The following is a 24,425-nucleotide window of genomic DNA, read 5'->3' on the forward strand; positions in this document are numbered from 1 at the left end:
GGTGGCTGGGCACCACCTGCCCCACTGAGCTGCATCCCTGGGCGCTCAGGTTTCAGCCCTTTGTTCCCTCCATCTGGAAAATGCTTCCCTGGAAAGAAGAGGGCATAGAGGGTTAATGTTTGAGGAATGCAGGGCCGGGATTAGTGCTTGTGGCAATTAGTTACTCAGTGGAGCTGCCTGTGCACACCAGTTTTCCTGAGGCTTGACACAACCGGGAATTTTACTTACCTGAAAATTCTCTTTTAACCTGAGAAGGGCTCCAAACTTCAATAAAGTTGGACACACGCATAAGAACTTGAATCTTCTAACCCTAAAGCAGTAAAACCAAATGTATTTACTAAACCTGGCTTTGAAATAGAGCCCTGAACTATCACAGAAATAACCCAAGCAGAGGACAACCTCACTTTGAGCCCTGATCCCTCACTGCCAGCCTTCGTGCACGCAGGGGTGGCTCCTCCTGACGTGTGCAGCCTGCAAAAAGTGAACTTGCAACACATGCAAAGAGCATTTCTGGAAAACACACACAGAATTTATAATACCCATTCTATGCCTCCTCCATGCAAAAGTAAACTGTATTTAAAGGCATTATACATGCTTGCTATGTAATTACATCCATCAGAGAGAGCTGCTTCCCTGCGTTCCCCTGCTGTTGCCATGGCAGCATCCCCATGTTTGCAAAGTGCAGGGCACACGCTCTTAATTATACTTACAAAGCAGCTACATTTCAAAGGAATACAATAAATACAAAGTTGAAGTGAGGGTGCTGCACCGAAGTGATATGAACAAATATACTTTTATCACGTCTGCATCTCATGCACACTTCACACCCATTATTAGAGCATTCTGCCTAATTCCCCAGTTCCTTTTGTGCATTTATGGAAAACCCCAGATTTTTGTCTGCCAGAAAATGCAGTCTGTGTTGCAGGTCCCAGAATTATCTCTGCTTCTAACCCGGGAGCTGACTGTTTATGAAACCAAAGCAATTGAGAGAGATCTTTCCATTTGTACTGATCAAAATGTGCCAAGGGGAATGTCTCCTTGCTTAACCACTGTAAAATGCCATCTCTGCTCTCCACTCCCACTGGTGCCCAAATCACCCACCCAGCAAATGCCCAACGAGCTGCCCCCTGCTGCAGTCACCTGTCTCGGTGCCACCGTGTCAGTTTTGGTGACAGCAAAGGTGACGCAGTCAGTCTGAGGTGCCAACACGACACTGATCAAGCAGAACATATTTTGATGCATGAACCACCAGCTTGGTGCAGCATGCACCACCAGCACAGTCTTTGCTTCCTTGTGGATGAATAACATGGAAATTGCAGCTGATGTAAATTTACATTTTGGGAAATTTACATTTTTACCCCTATAAAGAAACAAGGGATTCCCTCATTCTGAAATTAATGCTCTCCCTGAAGTTGAACAGGGCTTATAGAGATGCTGGATTGCAGATATGAATTATGTATTTTCTGGGGGTGGAGTGTCATGCAATTTTAGTGTTATTCAAGCCACAAAGATCCATCAGGGGAGAAGTAATTAGAATATTTCAGAGACCCAGATTTACATTTCTTAAAACTTGTGAGCAAAATGAAATTGGCTGCCTCCAATTTACATGTCTGCAATCACACCATGAAAAACCTGTCAGATCTCAGCTTTTGGATTTGAAATCTCTGTGGGGGAAACCAGGTGTTCTGGCAAATTCTGGTGTTGCTTTGGTGTCACTTGTGCACAGTTAATTCTGAAATAAATATGTGTTGAGGTGTAGGGGGCACTGTGTTATTGCATGTATATAGGCAGGTGGGAGAAAAGCCATTAGATCAGATTTACAAGACAGAAGCCTTATTTTCTAGCTTATTTATTTCTATTCTTAGTTTCTTTTTCCATGTGTATATATTTTTCACCTTGTGCATGGGAAACTGTGTTGTTCTTACCAGGGTGTATGCACTTAGCCACAGGAAAGTGAAAAAATTCTGCCTTATTAATCAACTATGTTCTGACTTAATTATCTGAGTAAGCAATGTGGCCTGGATAAGCAGCAGGGTCTGGACATGGCTGACACATAAGGGCATGTGGGCAGTAATGATTATTTTGTTTCAAAAAGGAAAGCAATTCTACAGTTTGTCCTGTGAGCTGTGGCCAGGTGCTGTGGGTTTTCTGGCTCTCTATCTGCTCTGTCCAGGTAGCTGCCATGGCTCCCTTAAAATTACAGTGTCTATCTTCTAGACAGACTTTGAGTGTCATTTGACTCTAGCCTGCTGATATGGGTGGCAGAAATCTTTGGGTTGCCCTGGCTGGAGCTTTGGATTAAACAGAAGGCCACAAAGCCCTTTCAAGGCAGAAGTTTGTTGTTTCTTGTACCACATACTGATTCTCAACACTGGACTCAACAGATCCATTATGTTTCCTTACTCTGCCAACAGAATAAAAATAATTCCAGAGTGGTTTGGACTGCCTTGTGCAGGCTCATATTTCCAGACCTTTTTATCTGCAATAGTTTCCCCACAGATCTGAGAAACAGAATCACAGAATCACTAGGTTGGAAGAGACCTTCAAGATCATTGAGTCCAACCCAGCCCTAATACCTCAACTAAACCATGGCACCAAGTGCCACATCCAATCTTTTTTAAACACACCCAGGGATGGTGACTCTGCCACCTCCCTGGGCAGGCCATTCCAATACATTATCACCCTTTCTGTAAAAAACGTTTTCCTAATACCCAACCTGTATTTCCCTCGGTGCAGCTTGAGACTCTGTCCTCTGGTTCTGTCAGTGCTGCCTGGAGAAAGAGACCAACCCCACCTGACTACAACCACCTTTCAGGGAGCTGTAGAGAGTGATAAGGTCACCTCTGAGTCTCCTTTTCTCCAGAATAAAGAGCCCCAGCTCCCTCAGTCATTCCTCACAGGATTTGTGTTCCCAGCCCCTCTCCAGCCTCGTTGCCTCCTCTGGATGTGCTCAAGCTCTCAACATTCTTCCCAAACTGAGGGGCCAGAACTGGACACAGTTCTGGACACAATGTACTGCTGAGAGCAGAAATTATATGATTTAGGCTGGTTTATGTCTATAAGTATTTGGTAATAGACACAGAAACATACCTATATATGCATAGATGTACATGTGGAGCCTCCCTCTGCTGCCCTTATGTGGAGCACAGATGTTACATAATGCTTCCATCCGGGAACAGAGGAGCAGGGATATGACTAAGCAACCGAGCGTGACTTATGAATAACAAATTGTGCATATTCCCAAAGATATTTCTTTAGCTGATCTCCAAGGAAAGAAATCTCCAAAATTAATACATTTGAGAAAACTTCCATCTTCTGGAGGACTGCAAGGAGATAGTGGAGGACAAAGAGCAAACAGAAAAATAGGCAGAATTTATTCCATAAACTTGCATTGCTCCTTGTAGATAACTTGTTTCCGACAATGACTTCATGCATTGGTTCTGATGATTAATATGTGGGTCAAGAGTTTTCACCACTGCACAGCAATGAGGGGGATTGAACCCCAGCCGGCAGCTGAAGGCAGAAAGCAGACCCCTTTCAGGCACATTTGGGACAGATTAAAAATCAGTAGGGTGAGATCTACGAAGTTCTATCTCCTGATTCTACTTGACCAGAAACTGGCATGCAGACACCTACAGCTTTATCAGCCTCTTGCCTTGCAGTACCTCCTGTATAAACCAGCATCTGAAGATATCAGTGTGCACAGTATGAGCCCTGCAAAGGGGCAGCATCAGCTAGGCAAGCACTTCTAAAACCTTTGAGCCAGTTCCTTGTCTGTAAGAAATAGGCAGAGCTCCTTTCCCACCAATAGAACTGTGCTAGATGACTCCTGCTGGGTCTCTAGGACTCAGATTTCTCAGAGAAAAAAAATCTAATTGACGATAAAATAAGAGAGGAGGAGGGAAAGCTTTTAAATTCCTGGAAGATGATTTGGAGATAGAAAATGAAGGGCCAGGGGCAAAGAAACAAAGGCGCATTTGAAATGATTCAGTAAGTTAATGGGGAAAAAGATGGAAGAAATATCACAGATAATGGGAGAAGGGTGATTATTTTCCATCTCCTCTCTTAATCCACATTTTGTCAAAGCAATCATGATTTTCCCATGGAGACAATATGACCATCTGATCCAAAGAGCTTTCACTCAGGTGAGACATCTGCTTGCAGCAGCAACCCCTCAGCCCTGGAATCCTTGCTCATCTTAGTGCTGATTGGGTGATTGCATGGGGCTGTTCATTATCTGCTGGATTTCTAAAACCTCCCCTTGGTGCAGTTGTACCCACACAGGCACTGCAGGACAAAAGGCACTGCTGAGCTCCAGCTCTCCCTTGCTGGTCAAACAAAGCTGAGTTAGTACAAAGCCCTCTGCAGTTTATTGCAAGGGGGAGGACCCAGGGAAGAGTGCCATGAAAGGCTGGCTCCAGAATTGGCACCTTTTTGGACTGAGCCTTTAAACTCAAGTTCTTCCAAAGGCACAGCAAGGCCAAGCCTTTCTGCTGACCTTTTCAGATACTCACCAGTGGCATGGCTCTTTATTTCCTCTCAGATCCACTGTCTCATCTGCACTGGCTCTCTGTGCCATTCCCCTTGCTTCTCCCCCCGGACAACACAGTGTGATCTCATTCATTAGTCTGGCTAACAAGGCCTTGTTCTTTATCTTTTCTCCTTCTCTTTTGCTATCTTCTTCTATTAATCACAAGGCTTGCTTCAGTCTGTGCATTTCACAGTTTGCCATGACATTATTTCTCCCCATGCAGGGCAGCACCCCCTGATGTGGATGGGCTCTGGCTTCCTGGGACAGGCATTTGGGTTCCTGAGTGACAGAATGCTCAGCACAGTTCAGGGCTCCACCCAGTCCAATGTGATGCTGACCTGGACAGTGAGGGCAGCTGATGTCATGGCTGATTGCAATCTGGGCCAGGCAGCTCCTGACCAAACCAATCTTCTGTCTGTAATAAATCCTAATAAGTTTCATGATGCAGACACAACTTTGATCTTCATCTGAAGCCAGAATGTGAAGAACCTAATAACCTATCCCTAGGAAATGAAGTGAACACCTGCAGTTTTCCCAGGACCAGTTCAGCTATGGACCAAGGCTGAAGTATTTGAAGTCCAGCATTAAGAGGGGAGGGATGCATGTTTGGGCAGGCTACTGAAACCTTTAGTTCCAAAGAGCTACTACCTGATTTGGAAGGACTTCAAATATCTGAAAGATGTGCTCTATATATATTTAGCATCCAATTATAAAAATAACTAAAATGGGTGCACACTATAAATCTTTCCTTGATGATATTTGTGTCAGAACTGGTGATAAGACAGCTACATAGAGATGACAATTTGAAAAACTCTCCTTTTTTATGTCTCATTTCATACTTTGACCAACTCTCCAAGCTTCCCTGCAGCTGTCAGCTCTGTTGAGATTTATTCACCAGCAATCAAGATTCCAGGCATTCCCAGGCACATTTAAACTGACATATTCCCCTCTTCCCACTAACCCTCATCTATGCCCACCTCTTCTCTTTCCAGCTCCATTTCTGTGGAGGGATAGAATGTAAGAAAATAATGATAGTGCAGAAGGTAGTCTCACACCTGAGGAGCTGCAGCTGTACTAATCACCAAAGATTAGGAACAGCCCTGCCCTTAATAGGCCACAGCTGTGTCCAATAAGAAGAAGAGTGCTACAAAAGAGTGGGTTAGCTGGGTGAGGAGAGATATGGAGTTTGTTGTGTTGTGAGGAAGAAGGAGTCAGTGCTGTGAGGAGCTGGCCATGAGAAATCACTGAGAAGGTATGGGGCTTTTGAAATATGATGACAACACATTTCACTGCATTTTCTCCTCTCCTCTGGCAGGGCACTGATTCTGCTTTCTTTTCAATATACTTTCCTGAGCATGGCCACTTTGAGACTCAGTAGTGGTGAGAAAGTGTCATAATAGAGACAGCAGTGTTTGGGGTTTTTCATTGGGATTGATTTATTTAATAAAATCATGCAATAGTTTGGGTTGGAAGGGACCTTTAAAAGTCATCTAGCTCAAGCTCCCTGTAATGAGTAGGAACATCTTCAATTAGATCAGGTTGCCCAAAGCCCCATCCAATGTGGCTTTGAACACCTCCAGTGATAGGGTACCACATCCTCTCTGTGCAATGTGCTCTGGTACCTGGCCATCCTTATAGCAAAAATTTCTTCCTAATATCTAGTTTGAATCTGTCCTCTTTTAGTTCAAAACCACATACCCCTTGTCCTATCACAACAGGCCTGGCTAAGAACTCTATCCCCATCTTTCTTATAAGCCCTGTCAAGTACTGGAGGCTGCCAGAAAGTCTCCCCAGAGCCTTCCCTTTTCCAGGCTGGACAACCACAGCTCTCTCTCAACTCCCTGTGCTCATGGGAGAGGTGCTCCAGCCACTGAGCACTTCTGTGTCCCTCTGGACCTGCCCCAACAGGTCCCTGTCCCTCCTGTGCTGAGGCTCCAGAGCTGCATGCAGTGCTCCGGGTGTGTTCTCTCTCGAGCCACAGCTGTGTGTGTTCTGTAGATAACACAGACAACAAAGGTAACACCTGCTAACACCAACTGAACAAGCTCTAGAGGCAGCAGAGCAGCACCAGCCAAGCTCTACTCACAGGGAGTAAATCTTAACCACTGAGATGGTTGCTCTGTGCCACTCTGTGTTGTATTGATTAACTTCAGGGGCTCTGAACTCATCTCTCCTGCACGGCATATGGAAGTGGGGAGAGATTTCAGATAGTTCTTCACATTCTGAACTCAAAATGAGAGGGAATTTCTATGCAGCCATGCATGTGAGCTTTACTAAAGAAACACAGACTGCAACACTCCAGCTTCTTTCCTATGTGGTTTTGGTTTTTTGGCTTTCTTCTAACATCTTCAAACACCCCAATTAGCCGTTCATGTAGCTCACAGTCCCATTGATTGCAAGCTGTGTCAAAGACTTTTAGCATGGACTGTTGGACTTTTGGCAACTGAATTGTAGCTTCTCTTCTATTGAAATATTCCCTTTTTGGTGAAAAAAGGGGTAAATTTTCTAGATCTTGTGCATTTAACTGAATGCACTAGTATATTATGACCTTCCTGTGCACAAACCTTTCTTTTTTTAGCCTATGCTTTGTACTTTGAAGAGCCACTTTAATGAAGCTTCACATGTATGAATGTTTTTCTTTGCTTTCATGACAGCAAGTACTGTAACATATTGATAGTTTCAAGGCAGGTTGTACAATGAAGGTGTTTGCTTTCTTAGAGTAAACAGGCACTTCTGATTCTGCTGTTTAGTTTGGTCAAAACGTATTACCAACCTTCCCCAGCATGATATTTACATAGAAGAAATGCAAGCTCTTGTCCAGCTCAAGTGATTTTTATGGTCCAATGAGTAACAAGATATTAGTCACCAGAAATCTTTTGCTCTCATTTATTTTTACCTTCTTTTCTGCTAATAAGTGTATTATTCTGGCTATGAACTGCCTACTCTTTACTCAGAAAAAGTCAGCTTCCTGGAAAAATCTGCCAAATGTAATTCACTTTCAGCTTGATACCTTGGAAATTAAGACAAATTAATGGTGTGTTGACTTGGACATAAGTTTGCAAAGCAGGAACCACTTCAAAGCTACTCTTCTGACTTTTCAGCAATCACAGAAATATGGAAGCAAGGGCTTTGTATATATTGGGCAGAGGAAACACTTGAACTTCTCCATCCTCAGGCCCCTGATGTGGGATCTCCAGGCTGTTTAGATGTGAATCACCTCAGACCTTTTCCAGCTGAGCAACAAAGCCCATCTGGCCCAGACAACACTGGCTGTTGTAGGAACAGCACAACGGTTTTGCAACATGAACAAAGCATAAAGAGGGACAGGTTGCAAATTCCTTGGAGATGACACAGGGGAAGACCTTTCCACTTATGAGGCCGTGTTAAACAGGCTACTTGCATAACCCATACTGCTCCCAGGACCTCTGCTGGAACAAGGATCTGGAATCAGCATCCTGCCATGTTAGCAGATGGACACGAGTAAGGCAGCCAAGAGAGCAGAGAAAAAGGGATGCTTACAGGGAGGTCACATAAAGGGAGTTCATCCCAACTGAATGATGCAGGCAGCTGCTAACAAGTTTGTTGAATGCAGTGGAGAGTCATAATTATAATATGACTGTACACAAGCAAGGAACTGGGATTAAGACCTCAGCAACAGCAAAGCAGGTTTTACAGTATGAATCACCAGCAGACAACTACTGTTGTTTATGAAAGCAGGTTCATTACCCTCTGCAGACAACGCTGTGTCTTGTCACGAGATGAGGCTGAAGCTGGCATATTATCCTTGCTGAAACCACGTGCAGCTCTGTACTGCTACTCAGCATGAACAGAGCCATCAGAATCTTTCTCTAAACCAGCAGAAAAATGCATGAAATTTGCCACTTCCAAAAGCTCAGCTCTGCAGTACAACAGAATATTGTTGAGGGCTTCTAACTCTGCACTGCAAATAAAATGGCAGAATTATTCTGTTTGCTAACAGGTAGTGCCCAATCTGCCTATTTTCCAGTTGGATGCTATTTAAGGATAATATAAACTGCTCTCCTGCTGCAGTAATAGTACATTGTAATAAAATTGTAAGTTCTGCTGCTGAAACACACCTTTGTATTCTTTTATGTGTTTATTAGGAGCTGTGAAATTCAATTAAATACAGGGCAAGCATTTTATCTTGTCAGCTCAGCTGACAGGTCTGACATTCATTGAGCACAGATGCTCTTCTTGGAAGATCTCTGTTCTGTCCTAGCTGTTAATCCTGCCCCTTCTCCTCTGTTTTTTGTCTGGTTCTTTGTTTGTTTCAAATACGTCTATGTTCATTTGCCTATGGGGATTTTGCAGCAGTGAATGTGAGGACAGCTTTTAGTGTAGGTTACAGAATCACAGAATAGTTTAGGTTGAAAGGGGTCTCAGAGATTGCATAATTCTGACCCCTAAGTACATGATCTTTAAAGTCCCTTCCAAACTCAACAATTCTATGATTCTGTGAATCAACACCCAGTGTATTCTGAAGCCTTTTTGAATATCTACAAGAGGACACCTGTCCAAAGCACCTAATAAAGGAGATAAACTCTTATTTGAGTCTTTTCTAGCACAGTTAGAGATTAAGGATGTAAAGTTAAGACAACAAATTATTTGTGTCAATGTGCAGAGTGAGTTGGAGGGTGAAATTTTTGAGTTGTTATTTGTGCCTTAGATTGGCTCCATGGGAGGGATGGGATGCATCAGGGCTGGGGCTGCAATGCTGCCCTTGGCCTGAAGGCAGGAATCCCTCTGAGCCTCCATGGAGCAGAGCAGGGTAAGTGCATCCAGAGGGCTTGCACTGGGCTGCTGGGAATTCTGGCACCTAAAACAGGGTTCAGAAGACACTGGAGACACCAGAGCTCCTGAGATTACACACTTCCATATAGGAAGCCTACATGTAGTGCCCACATGCTATATATGGATGGAACTGGCTGTTGGCTTTTTGCTGTGAATTTGTGTGTTTCAGTCCTCACCTGGACTGACCACTGACAAAACAAGGCAATAATTCTGCTCTGTCAAGCATCTCACTGCTGAGTCCACCAAGAGAGGGTGACAGCTGTGATTTTTGTGTTAGAAAGTGAGCTGCACTTGTAAACAGCTGACAGGTAAAGCTGTTTTTGCTTGTGGTGAACCTGAGAGAGTTTAAAGAGATGATTAATTCATGAAAGTTTCTATTGACCACTAGCCCAGCCTCTTAGACACTTCGTCACCTCACAAATATGCAATTAGTTACTTTTCCTTCCAAAACCAGCTCAGAAACACACTTCTAAGCTGTGGTATCACTTTTTAAATTATGCAAACACCTCATCCTTAATGTGTCATGGTCTGGAAAAAACCAGCCTTACTGATAAATGAGTACACTGAGACCTTCCTTTAGGTTTTGTTTGGGATGTTGCTCTTTGGAGATTCCAGCATGCCTCACTGAAAACCCAGAGGATTTAGGGCTTCCTTGCCAGGCTGGAGCTGCAGAGAAGCTCTGGGAATGAATGGGCTGCTGATGTGTGGACGTAGCAGTCCCCAGAGCGGTGGCAAAGCATTGTGATGTCACTGGCAAAGGCGAGGGCAAGCAAACAAGAAAAAATTCAAAGAGAACATCAAACCCCTGTAAGCAACCTGAATTATGCAGGAGTCATAGAGTGAACACCAAGAGAATTGGATAGGAAAATTACTGAAAAATGTATAGCAACATCTGTCTTATGTCTGTATTGGACTCGAAGCAGAGCTGGAGAACCTGTTTTGATGACATGCCAGGCGAAACAGAACTGTTTCCTGTCCCTCAAAGAAAATGAACACAGAAAAATACCACAAATTATTTCTCCTTCTACCACATTAACCCCTTCAGAGCCACCTATCCACTTCTGCAGGTCTTACAAATTCAGAGGAGGCAGCAGCAGTGCTCAGGCTGTAGTTACTAAGGAGCTGCAGCCTGGTGCTGAAAGGGGGAAGCTGCCCTTCTGTCACTGTGGAATATTTCTGACCCAGGGGGAGCCTGTGCTGAAACAGGGGCTGGTGAGCATGGGAGTAGATGGGATATGGTGTCAGTGCCAGGAGCCATGTGGCTGCAGGCTTGCTGCCACACCAGCTCCAGGGTCTCAGAGCTCAGGTAGAAAATGTCTCTGTTTGGTTCAGCTGCTGCAGCTCCAGGCACTGAATTTGCTCTGGGAGAGTAGAGAGGTGGTGCCTGCTCTGCCTCTCAGATTTTTCCCATAAAAGTCATGAAGGAAAGGCTGTAGCAGTGCCTCCTCCACAGCTGATTCTGCTTTTCTGTTTAGCAACCAGTCACCCATAAGCTGAAGCGTGAAGTTTAGCCCTCTGGAAGAAAATATGTCAGGCCCTCAAAGGACACATGGGGCACATGGGAATCTCACAGGCACCTCTGCTCTGTGCTCATCTGCAAAGATGCCATGAAGCAAAACACTGTCAGGATTACATTACTGGAGGCAGAGATAACAAAGCAAAATATTTTAGCTAACAGTTTAGCTTAACAATCCAGGACAGTGTCGTTAATAATGATTTCCGAAAGATAATTTATAAAGGACTGGATTGAACACCATTTGAACATTTTGACAAAAACATAAGATGATTTGATCTCTTTTTTTTTTTTTAACTTTTGTGCTTTTTAAAATGAATTTTATAAATCTCATTTCATTTTTCAGCCTCAAGTACATTAGTTTCTATGGAAACATGGTAGTCATTTATGTGCATGGTGTTTTCTGACATCCATATGGGGAGTATAAGGACAAGTTATGTCACCATTGTGAAATGCAGGCATTTATGTGATGCTTACCATGGTTCTATGTGCAAGAGAGAGGATGAGAGATGATATCTTTGGTCTGTTATGTAATAGATGCAAAAGCCCAGATACAGGGAGGCAGCAATGAGCTGAGCTGTAGAATTTAATATATACACTCAATACATTTATAGTCACACCAAAGAAGAATTCAGGATTTACTTTATGTTTTTATTTTGCCTATTTGGTGCAACCATGCCTGTCTTCACTGTGTAGAGCAACACTGAAACAGTGTGAATTAATTACCACAGATAGGAGCAACACTGAAACAGTGTGAATTAATTACCACAGATAGCCTGATGATGTAACTCATCCTTCCTGTGACAACATCCAGTATTGCTGAAGGAAAAAAAAAGGAAACAATCATGCTGTTTCTTCTTTCATGAAAATGAGAAAATTATATTGTGACACCATCTGTAAATAACAGAACCATTGGCTGTGGAAGTATTTCATTCAGGAACATAAAACAAGTTTCCAGTGAGTCATATTTGTTCCTTATGTTTTAAATAGACTTTTATTAATCTACATTTCATGTCTTCTGAAGGGTTAATGAAACCCTCCCTATTTGAAGTATGTTTTAAAAAGCCATGCTAGTCAGTCCAGGATACTTAGAGAATAAAATTATTGCTGTACCTTGGACACACTATGGAGCTGGAATGCACCCACAAAAATCCTTTTGCAGTTGTGTGAGCTCTGCACTTTGGGAAGTAGCACTGCTCATTGAAATTACCACAGCATTGCTCCTTATGCATCTCTTGCTTCTGATTCTAAATATTCAGAACCATAGTTTGACAATTTTTTTATCATTTTTACCATTAATTTCCTCTATCAAGACATGAAAATCATGTTCCTTGAATAAACCTCAGCAATACAAATTGAGCTGCAATGGGAACATTAACCTTGGATGTACAAATCAGGCAATGCTGCAGGTTTTTACTACCACAGGACTAACCACCAGCAAAAAGCTGCAGCAACATGACAGGTAGGATGAATTAAATCTAGCAGGCAACTGAACCCAGCATTTATTTACTAAGAAGACAACAATACAGGCAATGTTATCACTTATTATGAACAGCACAAAAGAAACCATACTTTTTCAGACCCCTCCAGCAGATAGGTGGGATTCTGTGTATTCTTTCAAATATATGTAGATTTCAAATGTTTTGATGTCTCCTGCTGCATAGGACGAGTTGTATTTTCTCTAAGAACACCATTAGGAGAGACTTAAGTATCCACATTTCTCTGTCAGCCCACCTTCAAGTGCTCTTCTAGGGGATTTAGTACAGGCTGCCAACTCTGTCAGCAGCTTCGATGAGCAGAGACAATTGTCCTGGTGGGGCATGGCAGGACAGCTCAGTGGCTCCTGAATCATTCATCAGCTCCCCAGCAGAGCTGAGTGGAGCATCCCAGGCTAAAGGATATGGGCAGGGTTGGGCTCATACAGGGACTGAAGGGACATTTTTCCATTTAATACCTTGTTGTAGTCAGTATCTTTAGCTTTTTGTCATGTCTGAATTGGGAGTGCTTTAATCCCCAAATTCTCAGTGTTAGACAAATGAAGCCATCTGTACGGGCAGGGCTTTGTTATTTTCAGTCAAAACTAATGGAAAACAAAAATCTATTGGCATGAGGGCAGATGAATCCAAATGGTTGAAAATGTGGGATTGTGGTACTAATGGGAGCAAGACAGCATTTCATCCCAGCTCCCTGGACTTGGTTAGGAAACAAATGACACCCAAGATTAGGTATTTTGTGGTCTTGGCGGGTGGGTATTGAGCAGAAGAAGCTTATTTGCCTCATGAAATATGGCATTGCCTGATAGCCTTGGTTCTTATGCCCATGAGAGCACCTGAGCCATGGCCACCTTGCTGGCTGCTGAGAGGTCCCTGTTCCTTCCCTGGTCACAGTGTGAAAACAGCCCAAAGTGGCTGTGATAGAGACAAACCCAGGAGCTGCTGGGAAGAACAGTGCTGCAAATCCCTTCAAAAGCACTGGCAAGTCCAGGTTGCCCTGACTTAGCCCTAAATCTACCACTAATTTCAGTCCTCAGTGAGATGTCAGACTTAACACTGCTCTTCTATTAGCTGTCTCTGGTTCCCTGGGGTTTGCCATCAAGGGAAAGTTGCTGGGGCTCTGGCTTGCCATGCCAGAATTTGGTGAAGAAACCTTTTTATTTTATCTATTCTGTCTATACTGCCTGAATTCTCAAGGCATTCTAATTCATCTACACCGGGATGATTCCACTCTAAATTAATTTGAGGCTGAGAATCCACTTTTGAAGGGAAATGCTAAAATACCTGTCCTGATGCAGAGAAGTGAGGTCTTGAAGTATGTGACTGTCAGTGCTATGGGATAAGGTTTTTGCTGAGTGCAGGGTTTATTTTGGCAATTCTTGGTACACTAAATTCTGTATCACAGCTTCAGCCTCACACTTCTGTGTGTTTTTCTTTCTCTTGTCCTTCCAAGGACAGCTGTCTGATTTAGCAGGAATGTCAGATGGGTCAACTAGGAAACAATCAGCCTGGTAAAAAGCAGAACAAGAAATGTAGAGTGAAGGGAAACACTGAATATTTATCTCAGTCTTGGCTCTGGGATGGTTCCAGATGCCATTGGTGTGTCAGTGGTGGAGACAGCAGACAGGCTGGCCACCACCCTGAATTGGTCCTTTAGGATTGTCTTCCATTTCCAGCCTGAAAATTTCCTAGGAAACAGTGTGGGTTTCTCAACAGATTTTCTGAATTAATTTCATTAAATGCTGCAGGTAGCATGATCTGGTGTTCCCAAATATCCCATACAATATCCCTAATACACATAGGAGGAGTGTGGAGTGGATCTGTGTGTGTGGAGAGTTGTCCCCCAAGATGCTGCTGCTGCTAACACTCAGGACTGTGGCTATTGAAAACAAACTGTGATTCTGGCAGATCCAAGGAAATCTGGTCCTATTCAGCTTATGTTTAGTCAACTCTCTATAAACTGGTCCTTTTCACTTTACTGACCTTTAAAGGCAGACATGAATTTCTCCTCTCTTAGAGCTTTCTTCTGTCACTGCTATAAAATATGGAAGCTGTCCATGCAGAATCAATAGCAAATTCCCTGGTGGATTTTGGGTAGTCTCACGAGCGTTATAAAGTCAAATCTCTGCCTGAGACAGCTACTTTGGTGATTTTGTTCTGTTTTATTCTGAGAGAAGTGAAATGATATGAGGAAAAAATGGGACTTTTTGTTAATTAGCACCACAGCTGGAGCAGAGGCTTTCCCTTGGATGACAGGTTCCTCACAGGCTCAGCTCCCAGTGCTGAGGTGCTGCTCCACTGGCAAATGTTCTTCCACAAGGCTGGGGCCTCTCCCACATGGCCACTCTTGTCCTGTCACCTCTGTCATCCCCCAGGGTCAGAGCTGTCATCACAAATTTTAGCATAGCTGGGGATTGATGCATTCATTAGCTGATTTGAAAACTGAAGCCAAGGCACCTTCCTGGGTGTTGGCCAGGGCTGGAGCCAGGCTGGGGAGCAGCCACAGGAGAGGGGCCAACCAGGCCCCAGCTGGGGGCAGCCTGTGGGGCAGCTTTGGCTTCAGGAATTACTCTGTGCCAGCATGGAGCAGACAAATGCCATGGCCACATGCTTGTCAAGACTACCAGGAGATTCAAAAAGGCACTTTATTTTAAAGATGCTCAACCTCATCACCCATTCACTGTGCAGAACCAGACAGGAACCCATGGGATTGCACCTATTGTCCAAATGAGGGCTTGATGTCCTTGGCAGAATCCTGGAAAAGACCTTTGGTCTTCAAAGACACCTCTTTCTGACCAGCATCACCCGAAACTTGTCTGGGCTCAGCTTCAGAGCCAAGTGCTCTTTTTTTTTCATTTTCACAGATTTAGTGGCATCAGATGATCCTTCTACTTCGCTTTATATCTCTATGCCCCTAAGTCTCTATATTTATATAATCACCAGATTTTTAAAGACTCTACATATGCACACACACACAGAGCTATATCATCCCCATCATCTCTAAGTGCTACTGCATGTTGTCATTTCCTAAGGGGTTCCTGTCTTTTTTGATGAGGAGACAGGATACCATGAATATTTTTAGGACTTTGAATATGGCATTTTTTCATTGGCTTTTTTGCCTCAAAGGATCTGCACCAGAGGGTATAGCTCAAATGTTTTTCTCTGAGCCTTACAGGGGTGCTAGGAGCAGTATCAGACAGAGTCTGTGTGGCACAGGATAAAACTAAATCAGGGATTTTTCCTCCTCACTCCTTTTCAATTATGTTAATATTTAGCAATAATTCATCAATGAGCTTGTATGATATTTTCTTGGAAAGGTTCTTGTTTTAAAATATTCTTTAGGAGTAGGGAACAATCATCATCAGCCAACAAAAAGGGAGCAGTAATGCTTTAATGAAGAAAAAGGTCATCCCCATCATACAAGAAAAAATCAGACAGCGGCAGTGAAAGGTTGTGTCACAACCATCACAAACCCATTTTTCTCTCAAATGTGTGAGGTTTGAAGATTTATGCTGTGAAAGATGTCCAGACTTCTGTGAAAGCATAGCAAAAATGAGAAACTCCCTGCCCTACCTGTGCCTCTCACAACAGAGCTTCCCCAAGAAGGGTCCTTATCAGCCCATGTAGCCAGAGGAAAGGAAGGTAAGAACAGTCCAGAACCCAGGAGTCCCCAGCTGCAAATTGTGTACTGATTCAGACAAATAACTTTTACAGGATTTCTACTAAGGGATGTGGTACCTGACTAAACTGTAAGCAAGAATTTTGGTGATAGAAATTATATTTATGCTATCCATTTTTTTTTTTCTTTCAAAAGGCAGCAGTCCATTATTTTTCTGTGTTGGACAACTCTATTTTAATTTTAAATTTTTAATTTTAAAAATTAATTTTAATTAAATAATTTTAATTATGCAAAATATTATTAAAGTATCCATTTCTAGTCCTTTATGGTATATGGGAATTATCATCAATTTCTCAGCAAGAACTTGAGTGCTTTTCTCAAGAAATTTGGAAAATCAGAGCAACTGGATTTTACCACCTCACGCTATAGGAATATGCTTGGGTTTTAGCAAGCGTATGCCTTCAGTTGACTTTATTTTCAACGATTTTTATCTTCACTAATTTTATTTTCTATCTTGGGTTAAGAGCAAAATATCTGAGAATAGAAGCTTCAATATGTGTGACTAGAATTTCTTGTAATCATAGATGTAAAAACCCAGCAAGTGTAATAGAGAGTCAATGACCAACACTTAAAGATGCCCAACACCCACAGCTCACCTCAAGAGGAAACAGCAGCTAAACCAGTACTTGTTTCAAAACAGTCTCAACATTTCTCCAGTGCTATTTGACTACACTTCAAATCAAAATGCCAGATTCTAAGATTATACACCACAGTCTCTCTCTGTAGGAGTTAGATCCTTTTGCAGTCTCCTGCAAGAACCTCTTTGAAGCAAAAGGATGATTTTCCCACCATGTTTTGCATCTGACATCCACTTACTCTTTCACATATCTATGTCTGTTGGACACTGAATTATTCAAATGTCTGATTATGGTTTGGTTGGTTAGAAACCAATTTACTACAGAAAACACATATATCCATACAGTCCTGCCTGTGTTTGTTATCCTTCTGAGGCCTCTCAGTAGGAGCAATTTTTCCTTTCCCGGCTTTGAGAACACAAGTCAGGTCGTGAGGGCTGCACACACTGGCTTTGCATCAGCCTGTGGCAACCTGCAGGCACTGGTGACTTCCTCCTGCCCCACTTTCTGCAGGGCAAATCTTCTGTCTCACTGCTGCCTTTTGATCTCCAGCTTGGAAAAACAACTTGTCATGGAACCGAGCACCATGCATGGATTTTTGCACACATGGATTTTGGATTAAGCTGTTTCATCTGAGCCCTTTTAGAGAAGTTTCTTACCAAGTTGTTGTGCTCCTTGCTTTCACAGTGACCTTGTGTCATTCTACTCTAAAGCTGAGGAACACCAAAATAAGCATCCACATATCCACAGTGTAGTCATTAATAGACTGAAGATCTATTTCAGATTCCAAATGACATGTGCTATGCAAGGAGACAAATTTCAAATTTGGAGCATGCACAGAGTCCATAACCCTATAAACTGGTTTTTACCATGGCATAGGAAGGATCTTAAGACAATAGAGGAAGATAAAGAAAGAAGGTCAACATCACAAAAAGGATACATTATTAGAGGAATGCAAATGCTGTGCACCACAATCTATATGAAATATTGATGAGGTTCTAGAATAGCTTCATTTAATACAGTGCTGTTCAGATAAACACAGTGACCCAGGTACTCAAGGTATTTAAAACACAGAAATGCTCTCAAGACCATTTTCTAATGCCTGTACATATCAGAGTTGAGCAAGACAATCCAGGCAGGCATCTGAGACCCATGAATGAAGGGTATACAGGGCACTGCTCAGAAAGCACATGAACATGTAGGTAAAGCTTACTCCATGTACCATCTTACTCCATGTAACATTTCCTCTAAAGCCCATCTCTTTTTCCAGGCCACCCAGCTTGTATTTGTGCTTGGGAAAAATGAACAGAGCCATAAAAAAATGCATTATTGCAAAGAGACTTTAATAGGGGAAATCCTTCCCCAGACTGCATCAGACCTTTGCACTCTGTCCTTGCTCTGATCTCTCCAGGTACCCCCAGGCAGGCTGGTTTGGCTGTGCTTGTGGCCTGGTGGGCAAGGGAGCCTGGTCTGGATAGCACAAAAATCCAGGGCAAACTTAGTGCTGTCACTGTGCATTGCAGCAAGGTGAGGCGAGAGGCAGAAAACTCGACACCCTGCTAGGGAAACTTGCTTAGGTGAAAGCAATTACTTACACTGAAACTGGGCCAGAGAACTCAGCCTAATTGCACTTACCATTAATGCATGGCATTTCAAATACCTGACTACTTAAAATGTCTTGAAATTTGTGCTGATCAGAGCTAGCTAGAAATCCAATGCTACATTTTTAGCTATTCCTAAATTATTACTGTTGTTCTTAATTACTCAGAGTTATATAGCATTTGATCAGTGCTTCTGTTACATAAACACATGAGCTGTTGCTCCAAGGTCTTGCAGTCACTAAACACCTGGAAGCCCTCTGTCTCTGGTTGCAGAGGACAGGGCATCAAGGCCAGCCACAAGGCTGTGGAGAGGATTCACCTGGTGATGCATCAGCACCTTCTGGCTGCAGAGCACCTTAAAGACTTCCCCGTGAGATGGGATCCACCCCATCCAACACTGGCTGGCTGTCTCGGCCAGGTACCCAGCACAAACCTGTCTCTCTGCAGTCAATAAAGAAGGAGAGACATTCAGAGGGCAATTTATTTCATCTGTCTCAAGCAGAAAATGAGTCATTTCCCAAAGAACCGTTTCTTTACTCGCTGACTACAGGACAAGCCTAAGAGGCCATCCATCCACATTCTGTGCCCTCAGACATACTAAAAAACCTGCAAGCAACCATAGAAAGGTCTGTTGCTAAAGAAAATTACTAAAATTCTTCAAACCCAGCCAAACTCTTATGAGCTTGATTCACACATGAAGCCAGAGCCTCTATATAGCCCACAGCTTTTGGATCCTTGGTTGAAATACAGTAAGATTGCAAGAGAAGGGAACTGAAAGATTACATTTTGTAATGGAAAAGTGTTATCATTAGACAGTGTTAGACACTGTAGAAATGTTGGCATAGCCTGGCAGCCTAATTTTCTATATGTCATGTAATTACATGAATGGATCTTTTTGTAACTTAGAGCTGCTGAGAGATATAAATGTACTTGTGTGAAATTGGTGATGTTTGCAGTTTTGTTCATGTCCTTTGTTTTCCTGGTACATTGAAGACATTACACAGATAACACGCCCCATTAGATGTATACCATATTCTGCAATGAACTAAATCATACTCATTTTATTTACAGAGAATCATGAGGATGTACTATTTTTGTCTGAATAAATAAATAACAAATGCATGCACAGTGCAGTTTTGATGACTGGGATCCTAAAGAGGCGTGTTATTGACTGTAACACTTCAATTGTGCTTTTCTCTGTTTTCCACATTAAGTGTTTCAAAAAGGACATTCTAATAAGAGACTGTACCTCCTCCAGAGACTCCCTGAGCAAGCTGTGGCACACACATTTGCACATGCATATCTGAAAATTCAAACATGCTCCCTTTGTCCAGATTAGAAAATGGACTACTAAAAATGTGTCCTGTTAATCTTTTGCAAATCACCACTAATCTTCTTCCCACTGTTTTTGAATACTCTCCTTTGGATCCCTCTGTTGTTAACTATTTGATCAAGGAAATGTAATTCCATCTGGTCATCACAGCTCCCCTTTATACTTCAAAGAAATGCCTGCATGTTATTCAGGAAAACTATTTCACACAGAGCTTTATTTTTCTTTAAAGAGTGGGTGAATAGAATGTTCTGTACCAGCATGTACCAGCAAAAGCCATAGGCTGCAAAGATTTCCTTGATGCTTTAGCAAAGAATAAAAATGTTTATTAAGGAGTTTGTTTTCCACATTTCCTGAGATAAGAATACAGATTATCAAACTGATGTTTCAAACTAGTCTCAATCTTTTTTTCTTTGTAAAAATAATACATGTACAATACAAAATAATACAACTAAAGGAATAATACAAAAATAATACATGGACACATCTAAAACATTCTAGGACATTAAACTTAAAAGTGCTATTCCTTTCTCTTTAAAGAACTCTGGTATTATTTTTGCTTATGAGACACTATACCTATGAATTTTTGAGAAACAGAAAACAATCTCTGTGTGATATTTGAGAGAATGAATTCTTTCTTCATAGCTTTCATTGACAGGGAAGGAAATTGCAGCAACAGACAGGTAGGAGCAGCCTCACATTCACAAATCCTGGTCCCCATGGGAATATGAATATCTGTTGGAAGCACAGCGCAGCATGGCACAGGCAATCCAGGAGGTTCCTGGAATGCACTGATGATAAACTCCTTTTCCAGGTGACAGAGGAGCCACTGAGGAGAGGCGCTGTGCTCTGCTGGACCTTGCTCTCACAGTGAGGGGCTGCTGAGGAATGTGAGGCTCAGGGGAAGCCTGGGCTCAGTGACCAGGGAATGGTGGAGTTTGGGATCCTCAGGGCAGTGAGGAGGGTGCAGAGCCAGCTCAGTGCCCTGCACTTCAGGAGAGCAGGCTTTGCCCTCTTCAGGGATCTGATTGCTAAAGTACCAACCCTGAAGGGCAGAGGAGCCCTAGGAAGCTGGCTGATGTTCACAGATCGCCTCTTCCAGGCTGAGGAGCAATGCATCCCAACAGAGGAACACAGGCAAAAATGCCAGGAGGCCTCTGTGGGTGAACAAGGACCTCCTGGACAAACTCAAACACAGAAATGAAGCCTACAGAGGGTGGAAGCAAGGACAGGTAGCATGGGAGGAATACAGAGAAATTCTCCAAGCAGCCAGGGATCAGGCTAGGAAAACTAAAGCCCTGATAGAATTAAATCTGACCAGGGATGTCAAGGGCAAGAAGAGAAGCTTCTATAGGTATGTCAGTGATGAAAGGAAGACTAGGGAATGTGGACCCTCTCTGGAAGGAAACAGCAGATGGGATGTGGAAAAGGCTGAGGTGCTCAACGACTTTTTTGCCTGATTCCTCACCAGTAAGTTCTTCAGTCACACCACCCAAGTCACAGAAAGCAAAATCAAGGATTGGGAGAATGAAAAACGGCCCACCATAAGGGAAGATCAAGTTTAGACCATCACAGGAAGCTGAAGGTGCACAAGTCCAGTGGATGTGATGAGACACATCTGTGGGTAGGAAGCTGGTGTATGAAGCTGCTAAGGCACTTTCCATCATATTGGAGAAGTCATGGCAGTCCAGTGAAACTCTCACTGATCGGAAAAGGAGAAACATAATCCCTATTTTTAAAAAGAGGAGAAAGGAAGACCTAGGTAACTACAGGCTGGTCAGTCTTACCATTGTGCCTGGCAAGTTCATCAAGCTGATCCTCCTGGCAGATGTGCTAAGGCACACAAAAAATGAGGAGGTGCTTGGTGAAAGCCAGCATGGCTTCACTAAGGGCACACTGTGCCTCACAAATTTGGTGGCCTTCTGTGATGGAGCTACAGAGATGGTGGAAGAGGGAAGAGAAGCTGCCATCACCTACCTGGATTTGTGCAAAACACTTGACACTGCCTAGCATGACATCCTTGTTCCTAATCTGGAGAGACATGGATATGAGAGGTTGTCCATTCAGTGTATAAGGAACTGGCTGGATGGCCACACTGAGAGTGTTGTGATCAGTGGTTCAACATCCAAGTGGAGACCAGTGATGAGTGGTGTTCCTCAGGGGAACACCAGATATTGGAACTTGTTTTACATCTTTGTCAGTCTCATGGACAGTGGGATTGAGGGCACTTGCAGCTCAGAAAGCCAAATATGTCCTGGGCTGCATCAAAAAGCAGCATGGGCAGCAGGGCAAGGGGGGATTCTGCCCCTCTGCTCTCCTGAGACTCCACCCCACAGTGGAGGACAGTGACCAGCTCCAGGGTCCCCAAAATCAGAAGAACATGGACCTGCTGGAACAAGTCCAGAGAAAGCCACAAAGATGATCAGAGAGCTGGAGCACCTCTCCTATGAAGAAAGGCTGCAAGGCTTGGAGTTGTTCATCCAGGAGAGGAAAAGGCTTCAGGAAACCCTACAGCACCTTCCAGTACCTAATGGTTTACAGGAAAGCTGGAGAGGGAATTTTCACAGGGAAATGTAGGGATAAGACAAGAAGGAATGTCTTACTGAAAGAAGTCTGTGGGATTTCTGGGCTGTTCAGATGGTCTGGGGAAAAGCCCAAAGATGGCCTTGGGCCCCCGGGTTCGAAAGGACGAGAGGAAGCTTCGGATTTGTTCTCGGTCTCGGTGTTTATTAATTGCTTATCTAAAAGATTTTCTCTTGGCCTGACAGAGTTCTGCTCAGCAGTCAGCCATGGGCACACACTGAAAGCCCCTGGGGCGGTCACCTATCTTTATACCCGGAGTTACGTATACAATATTTATCATTTTTCTCCAATACCCTCTACCCTTATTAACCAGTGTTCCCCTAGTAAGGTCCAATCCCGGAGTGCCAACATCACCACAGAAGATGGAGGTCTAGAGGAAGAAGAAGAAGGAGAAGGGCACGCCCCAATACCTCCATCTTACTTCTCTAGACCCCCCTGTACAGAAATCTTAAGCCCTGTGTCTCACACTCCAATTAACTTGTCCCTTCACCATTCACCCCAGTGAAATCCTCCCGTCCTCATACTGATGTCATCTCCCATGTGGGATCAAAGTCCAGCCACCAGACATCTCTGGCAGCATTCCAGGACTCCCGAGCCCCCCAGGGGGGGTCTTGTTCACCCTGCACCCCAGTTCTGAGAGACTGAGATCCCACATCTCCCCCTTCTGTTTGCACCAAAAAGATCTTTTTTGCCATCCGATTCATTGCATGTTTTAAACATGCAAATATGCATGGGACAACAAGTATGAGGACTAGGAGAACTATTAAAACATAAAACCCTATTTTTAAGATTCCTCTCCAAATGGGAGAGATGTCAAAGAATTCTGCCAATTGATCGATCCATGATCCTGTGATCTCACCAAGCTTATTTATGCTGTCCTTTATATTTTTGATATTTTCATGAATTGACTTTGAATGATCTGAGAGATTCATGCAGCACATCCCTTCGAACTCTTCACACCCATGTCCATGAGCGAGCAATAGATAATCGATTGCTGCTCTATTTTGAAGAGTCGCCTGTCTCACACTACCGACGTCTTTTAACATATCATCCAATGTGACAGACACAGACCGCGCATGTTTGCTCAACCAACAACCCATGCGGTCGATCTGAGTCAAGGCCACCCCCGATGCTGTCTGAGGTGAGAAGATTGCTGTAGCAATACTCGTTTTCTTGTCCCAAGAAAACATTTCATCATTGCAATCTGCTGCATATTGCTGTATTGATCTTTTTTCTCTGTGCCTTCCCTCTCTTAACATGTTCAAATCAGGCGATAGCATTGAAATTTCCCCAATGCTGCATGGACCTCCCGTGGCATTAGCAGGAATGCCGTGCCAAATTCTGTCCCCGCAAATTAAGAACAGACCCCGCGGCAATTGCACCGGAACTTGGATCGATCCTTTGGTAGTTCTCTTTGTATATTTACACCAAGCTGAGGCATTCTTATAAAATTCATGAGTGGGAGTTAAATCAATAGTTTTCACCTTTGTGTCTTTTGGAGCCTCAAACCGCATGCAGAGTTTCATTGTCATGGACCCAAAAATCTCCAATTCCTGAGGTTCTGTAGAAGCCACAGGAAGCAGGTGTGTCCAAGCACACCACTCTTTTATAGGATTTTTAATGACCTGCGAAATGTTAATTGCAGAGTGCCCTGGAACTGGCCATTGGTCCACTGGCAATCCAACCATGCATGCTGAAAACGGTTTACCTGGTCTTGAATGTGTCAGGCAGATGCTGTCTAAATTCGCTGCCCGAGCTAAAGCCTCCCATACATTTTGCCTTGGTTGACTAACAGGTAAATCTCCCCCACTGCTTACTGCAATGAATGAAAAAACAATGCACATAAACATCATGAAACCCATTACTTTGCTTTTGTGTGAAAACCCCCCAAGGTCCTTGGTTTCTTTTTTTTATTTCTCTTCTGGGTCGTTTTTCGCAGTCTGAGTCTCGACTTCTGTCTGAGTACTCGTCTCTTTGTTTCTTGGATCAGCGTTCTCGTGCTCTCGTGTTCGGAATGGCTTCACATGCCGCACCGACACCCACTTCAGACCTCGATCTGTGGAGATACAAGCGAAACCCTTTCCCCAAGAGATTAGTCTGAAAGGACCCTCTATTTGACCTGTTTCTGGGTTTCTGACCAAAACCAAAGGATCTCCCTTTAGCTTTGCCTGTGTGTTGTTTAGAAAATGTCTCACGATCGGTGGATCAGATGGATAATCCCTTTGTTGTGTTAACATTGTTTTCTTCGAGGTGCTTTTCTTTTTATATATTGTTGGAAAAAATTGCTGCATTGTTGCAGTCTCGCCAC

Source organism: Melozone crissalis, unplaced genomic scaffold, assembly GCF_028551555.1.
Source record: "Melozone crissalis strain CALT ecotype California unplaced genomic scaffold, PUWL_Pcris_2 ptg000013l_1, whole genome shotgun sequence".
Taxonomy (NCBI): domain Eukaryota; kingdom Metazoa; phylum Chordata; class Aves; order Passeriformes; family Passerellidae; genus Melozone; species Melozone crissalis.